Source organism: Rattus rattus, chromosome 7, assembly GCF_011064425.1.
Source record: "Rattus rattus isolate New Zealand chromosome 7, Rrattus_CSIRO_v1, whole genome shotgun sequence".
NCBI lineage: Eukaryota > Metazoa > Chordata > Mammalia > Rodentia > Muridae > Rattus > Rattus rattus.
In genome coordinates, this window is record NC_046160.1 from 44457524 (window position 1) to 44464918 (window position 7395).

Sequence of the window (7395 nt, forward strand, 5' to 3'; positions counted from 1 at the left end):
GCCATGACAGAGACAGGGTTGTGTTGCTCTAGGGGCACGAGGGATGAATGAAATAGAAATACGCACTGTCTGAGCATGCGTACAGAAAACCAGCCAGCAGAACAGGGCATGCGCATGGCAGGGCTAAACTCTCCCCAGGTCTTCAACGTGAGAAAGAGCTGTAAAGAAAGCAGCCAGCAATCATAAACAACTCTCAAAACACAAATTTATTCTGTTTTCGAAAACATCCAATTAGAGCACACTAGGAAGACATGGTAAGTGTTCAGAATATTTTAGTAAGTGATTTCTTATGAATGTTAAAAGGATTCTCATAGTTCATAGTTAATCAATACCTGAACAAGAGCCAAAACTGGCAGCTGGAGAGTCTGTCTGCTGCAGGTGCTCCCACCCTAGTGACAAAAGAAGAGAGAGAAGTAGTAATTAACAATGATCTTCTTTATCTGTTAACTCAGAAGGAAACACCTTCAAAAGTGTATTTTGTTAAAGTTTCTGTACCAGAATGTGGGGAAAACGGAATTATATGAACAGTGAAAAGTTTAGAATTCCTGAACTGTTTTATTCCTGGTGTCACTACCACAGCTTACAGTTTACCCGATATAATGGAAAGAAAAGGACAAAGCTACAACAGAGAGAAGACCTCAGGAAGTGCACCTCGCTGACACCACATTGCATTAATCCATAGCTGCGCTGTTTGCAAACTGTGGCTGTGAGCGTCTGAACAAGAGGGGCTTCCTGTTTAAGCTGCAGTGACTTTTCTGACCATGGATCATCGTTCCTTCTGTGACAGACTTTTACAGTTCCTCCAATGCATTTAGGACTCCTGTCTCAAAGGAACCTGCAGCTTTCCTGACAACTCCTCGCTCTCTCTCTCCTGCTAAGAACTGTAGCTGTTTAAAAACCTCTGCCACCATATCCACCACTTCCACCACCAGACTCATAGTCGCCACCGTAGGGACTGCCTGAGCTTCTGCCACTAAAATTGCCCCCTTCGTGGGTCCATAATTGGATCATTGTTGTCCGCTATAATTTCCAAAGTCATGATCACAGTTACCTCCACCCAAATTTCCCCCTTCATTGTAACCATCACATCCTCTTCCGCCACCTTGGTTTCCATATCCCGGTCCCCCACCTCCAAATCCTCCTTTACTACTGCAACCAGGACCACCATGATAGCTGCCACCATCACCTCCAAATCCATTACATCCATCACCACCACCTCCATAACTACCTCTCCACCAGCACAGCCTCCTCGTCCATTAAAGCTGCCTCCACCACCTCCAGAGTTTCCTCCATGACCCATAACATCGCCAGATTCGCCTCCCCACACTCTTTGTGATCTAGAAAACGGCATCTATTGTATAAAGGGGACCTTTTTCACGTCACAAATATGCCCACTAATAGTGTGGTATTTCTGAACAACAATTTTCGTCATACTCATCAAAGATTACAAAACCAAACCCTCTCTTTTCCCCATTCTGCCTATGTTTTCATAACTTCTACGGTATCTTCCCATATATTTCAAACTAGTCTCTCAGATTACATTCTTCTGTATCTTCTTTAATACCACCAACAAAAATTTTCTTCACCATTCAATGGGCACCAGGCTTTACAGAATCGTCTCTAGAATCGTCTCTAGAATCGTCTCTAGAATCGTCTCTAGAAACAGCTCTCTTTTGGTTCCACTACACGCCCGTCAACCTTGTTAGGCAGAGTGCACAATGCAGCATCAACCTCTTTAACACAAGAGGAGGCCACTAAACCAAAACTCCTGGAACATTTTGTTTGGGGGTTCTCTCACTATCACATAGTCTGTAAGGGTGCCCCATTTTTCAAAATGTTCTCTTAAGCTCTCATCGGTGGTTTCAAAGCTCAGATAACCAATAAACAGCTTCCTCAGCTGCTCTGGTTCCTTTGGATCATGGCCCTCCATTTTGAAACTAGACCTGCCTCTTCCAACTCGAGTTCAATATGATTACATATTCTTAAATACCTCATTTACTCCAAATCAGAGTTTCAAAACTAGGACAGGTAATAAAAAAGACAAGTACTCACAATTTCCTGGTCACAGCAACATTTCAAGGATATACCTTACAAAAATGATGAGTTATATTTAATTTTGAATTCCTAAACAGTTACACGGTTTAAAAAAAGAAAGGGGGGAGGGGGTAGTAAGGTGTTCTTTTTATTTTTTCAGTCATCCTATTATCTAGTGAAGTCATAATAACCTGCTAAAATAAGTATCAAACAGTTCAATTGTTAGGAGATTTTTGTGACTCAAAGATAAGCAAAAAAGCAAAGCAGTTGCGTTTTGAACCAAGTCATCTGAACACAAGACTAATAGTGCACCGGACACTGTTTCCCTCTCCTTTAGACCATTTATTTCTTGATTTTAAGAATTATAGAGCTTGCCATTTTTAGACACATTATAAAATTTTGGGTCTGCACAGCTGATATGTTGTGAAATAGAGTTAAGAATTCAGGGTTACGGATAGGTGGCCCCAGATACAGGCAGAATAAATGACTCGTTTCTTTTTAAAGGTCATGAAGTTGATAGGAGATTGAAGGGTAGATACTGGATCTGGGAGCAGTTAGAGGTAGGTATGGGATCAAAATGGTTTTCATATTAATGTTAGCATGATTTCCTTTTATAAATACTTCCCAGTGAAATAATACCTGAAAAAGAGCCAAAATCAACAGCTAAAGAATCCACACAGAACACTGCAGGTGAGACTCAAGATAGCATTTGCCCTAGTCACTCCTGCTATATATAGTAAGAGAATAAGTCAAAGATGCTCTACACCCCAAACAAGGTAAATCCCCCCTCCCCCAGACCACCCCTCTGCCTAATCTTTTTGGGTCCACACAGTGTAGCTTGATTATCATTTATTTAACATCTACTACCCAAGTATACACGAATATATACCATGTTTGTCTTTCTGGGTATGGGTTCCCTCACCCAGGATGATATGTTTTTTCTAGTTCCATCCATTTGCTTGTGAATTTCATGTCATTTTTTAAGTAGATAAGCAATACTTCACTGTGTAAATGCACCACGATTTCTATATCCATTACTTAGCTGAGGGACCTCTAGGTTGTTTCCAGTTTCTGGTTTTTACAAAGAAAGCTGCTATGAACACAACTGAGCAAGTGTTCTAGGATGGAGGTCCTTTGATTATATGCCCAGGAGGGTATTGCTGGGTCTTCAGACAGACTCCTGATTTTCTGAGGAACCGCCATATTGGTTACTCCCACCTGCAATGGAGGAGTGTTCCTCTTGTTCCACATCGGCACCAGCAAGAGCTGTCACTTGTGTCATTGATATTGGCCATTTTGACAAGTGCAAGATGGAATCTTGAAGTGGTTTTGATTTGTATTTCCCTGATAGCTAAGGATGTTGAACATTTCTCTACATGTTTCTCTGCCATTTGAATTTACTCTTCAGAATTCTGTTTAGATCTAAACCCCATTTTATTGGGTTATTTGGCCGTTGATGTCTAGTTTCTTGAGTTCTTTGTATATTTTGGATACTAGCCTTCTATTCGATGTGGAGTTGGTTAAAATATGCTTCCATTGTGTAGGTTGGCACTTAGTCCAATTGATGGTGCCTTTTGCCTCACAGAAGCCTTTTAGGTTCCTGTGGTCACATTAGTTCATTGTTGATCTTAGTAACTTGTGCTATCAGTCTTCTATTCAGAAAGTCACCCATAAGGGAGCTGAGTGTGGGGATCCACATCAGCAGTCAACAAGAAGTTGTGTGCTCTAGGCCAGCTTGGCCTACATAGTCAACCCTATCTCAAAAAGACAAACAGAAAAAAGATAGAAAGTTGTCTCTTGTGTCAGTGAGTTCAAGGCTATTCCCTACTTTCTCTTCTACTAGGTTCAGTGTATCTGTGTCCCCCCTCCCCCCAAGGTCTTTGATCCCCTTGAACTTGAGTTTTGTGCAGAATGATAAATATGGATCTATTGCTTTCTTCTACGTGTAGACATCCAGTTTTACCAGCACAATTTGTTGAAGATTGTGCCTTTTCCCCAGTGGAAAACACCCAGTGGGTGTTTCAGGCTTTTTTACTTAAAAAAAAAATACAAAAACAAACAAACAAAAAGAAACCCCAAAAAACAAAAAACAAGGGATGGAGAAATGACTCAGCAGTTAAGAGCACTGACTGCTCTTCCAGGGGTCCTGAGTTCAAATCCCAGCAATCACATGGTGGCTCACAACCATCTATAATAGGATCTGATGCCCTCTTCTGGTGTGTCTGAAGACAGCTATAGTGTACTCATATACATAAAATAAATAAATCTTTAAAAAACAAAAACAGATGTTCACATTTGTTTGGCTTTATCTCTGGGTGTTTAATTCAATTTCATTGATCAACATGCCTGTTTTTATGCCAATGTCATGTGAGTTTTTTACTATAGCTCTGTAGGTACAGCTTGAAATCAGGGATGATGACACCTTCAGCAATCCTTTTATTGTTGAGGAGTGTTTCAGCTAACCTGGATTTTTTTTTCCCTTTCCCATATCAAGTTGAGTATTGTCCTTTCAATGTCTGTATTGAATTATATTGGGATTTCGATGAGGATTTCATTGAATCTCTAAATTGCCTTTGGAAAGATGGCCATTTTTGCCGTGTTAATCTTACTGATGCATGAGCATGGGAGATCATTCCATCTTCTATTATCTTCTTCAGTTTCTTCCTTCAAAGACTTGGGAGTTTTTATCATATAAGTCTTCGCTGACTTGGTTAGAATTACCCCAAGATATTTTATGCTATTCGAGGTTATTGTAGAGGGGATTGTTTCCCTGGTTTTTCCTCAGTCCATTTGTCACTTGTATACAGGAGGGTGTATATAGGATGATGTCATTCAAGCTCCTCTTCCCCATCCATAGAGTGTGAACAAGAACAGTTTCAGGAGACAGACTTCAGTGAGACGGCTCATTTAATTGGGAGGAACAAAAGCTATTCAAACCTTCGTGGGGGTAACCAGGGACTATGAGGTGAGTGTACATCATTGGTCAGAGCCAGGGCCAGGGTACTGAAGATTTCTCAGTTGCATAAGGAGGAATTTCAGGTATGATTGGATGTGACCATATAAGATAGTTCAACATGACTACTGAACTACTAGGCTATTTGTACCATGACATGGAGTCCCAGGGAAGGGGAGGGGCAATCCTATTCCTGCCCATCTCAGAATGAGATTTCCAGGGTTTGGACACTCCCAGACTCCACTCTTCCTTTGGTCCTAGGCTCCTGGACTCCACAGGAGGGCGACTGAGTTAGTCTTGTATGCTGCCACTTCACCCAGTCTTCATCAGCGGTAGGAGTTCCATAGTGGAATTTATATAGAGCCACTTATATAAACTATCATATCATCTGCAAACAATAATACTTTAACTCCGTCCTTTCTAATTTGTATCTCTTTGACCTCCTTCAGTTGTCTTATTGCTCCAGCTAAAACTTCAAATACTATATTAAAGAGATATAGGGAAAGTGAACAACCTTGTCCTCTGATTTTAATAGAATTGCTTGGAATTTCTCTCATTTTAATTTGACATTGGCTATAGGTTCGGTCTAAATTGACTTTATTATGTTTATGCATGCTCTTTGTATCCCTGAACTCCCCAGGACATTGTCATTTTTTTTAGCACTACTTTCACTGTGTCCTATAAGTTAACATGTACTGTGTCACCATTTTCATTGATTTCTAGAAAGTCCTAAATTTCTTTGTTTATGTCTTTTTTTATTCTGTCCAGAATTGTTCTGTTTTCATGAGTTTGTAAGCTTTCTGCTCTTTCCTCTGTTGATATCCAGCTGTAATCCACAGTGATCTGACAGGGTGCAGGGAGGTATTGCAATTTTCTTGTATCTGCTGAGGCTTGCTTTGTGTCCGAGTAGATGATAAATTTTGAAGAAAGATCCATGAAGTGCTGAGAAGGTATATTATTTTCTGTTGGGTGAAATGTTCTATAAGTATCTATTAGTTCCATTTGGTTTATAGCGTCTGTTAGCTCCACTGTTTCTTTGTTTAGTATTTTGTCTGGAGGAAATGTCAGTTATTGAGATTGGAGTATTAAAGTCTCCAGCTATCAGTGTGTCAGGGTCAATATGTGATTTAAGCTTTTGCAGTTTGGTGCCCTTGTGTTTGAGGCATAATGTTAAAAATTGAAATGTCTTATTGGTGGAATTTTCCTTTGATGAGTATGTAGTGTCCTTTCCTATCTCTTTTAATTAGTTTTGGTTTGCATTCTATTTTGTTAGATATTAAAATGGCTACAATAGTTAGTTTCTTAGGTCCATTTGCTTGGAATATCTTTTTGTAACCTTTTACCCTGTGGTAATGTTTAACCTTGATGTTGAAGTGTGTTTTCCTGGATGCCGCAGAAGGATGAATTCTATTTTCATATCTATTCTGTCAATCTGCGTTTTATTAAGAAATTAAGACCATTGATATTGAGAGATATAAATGGCCAATGATGGTTGATTCCTGTTATAGTAGTGGTGGTGGTGGTGATGTGTATGCATTCAATGTGAGTGCCTGTGTGTGTGTGTGTGTGTGTGTGTGTGTGTGTGTGTGTGTGTGAGTGAGGTTTGTATGTGATGTGAGGTGTGTGTGTGATGCAGAGTGTCTGTGTGAGAGAGAGATGTGTGTGTCTGTGTGTGTGTGTCTGTGTGTGTGTATTTTGCTGGTGTGAGATTATTTATATTTATAATTGATTGCTTATTAATGTCCTTATAGATTTCTATTGGGGGGCCTAAAGTTCAAACACATGAGAGTAACTTATGTTGAGATAGCAAGTGTTAGAGATGAGATTTGTTCTCTAGTGTCTTAGTTATGAAGCTGGTAGTCTCCTCCTTTATCATAGGTGTGTGAGTAATATAATGGGAGAGCACAGGTAGTACGGCCTATGGACAAGGTTCATTGTGGAGTTAGCGGTTAATATGGTAAAGGAGGCTGGGAGTGAGTTTGCAGTGGAAAGTGGAGCTTAAAGAACATCACTTTTGGGTAGCATCAAGAATTTTAGAAAATTATGAAGATAATGAGGTATTTGGCCGATTTGACAACAATAATAATAAAGTTCAGATCTAGGCATGCTAAAATCATCACAAAAGCACATTAAAACCATGAATTGAAGACAGTCCCAAGAATGCTGTGGCTGTTTTGACTGCTAATTGGAGGACCTGAAAAGTCAAGGTGTCTGATGAAAGGTGTCAGCTGGGGCTGTGGAGATAACCTTGTTAATGAAGAGAATTTTCTGTAAACATAAGGTACTGATTTTGATCGGAGCACACAAATAAAAATCCAGGCATGATTGTACATGCTTGTGCAACCATCATCAAGTAGGCAGAGATATGGTCATCTCTATGGCTTGCTGAAAAACCAGCCTAGAGGAAT

General features: G+C 40.0%; 1 pseudogene; it reads right to left on the reverse strand.

The window, feature by feature from the left end:
• Positions 1 to 891: 891 nt before the first annotated feature.
• Positions 892 to 3316, reverse strand: LOC116906043 (annotated as a pseudogene).
• Positions 3317 to 7395: the final 4079 nt, after the last annotated feature.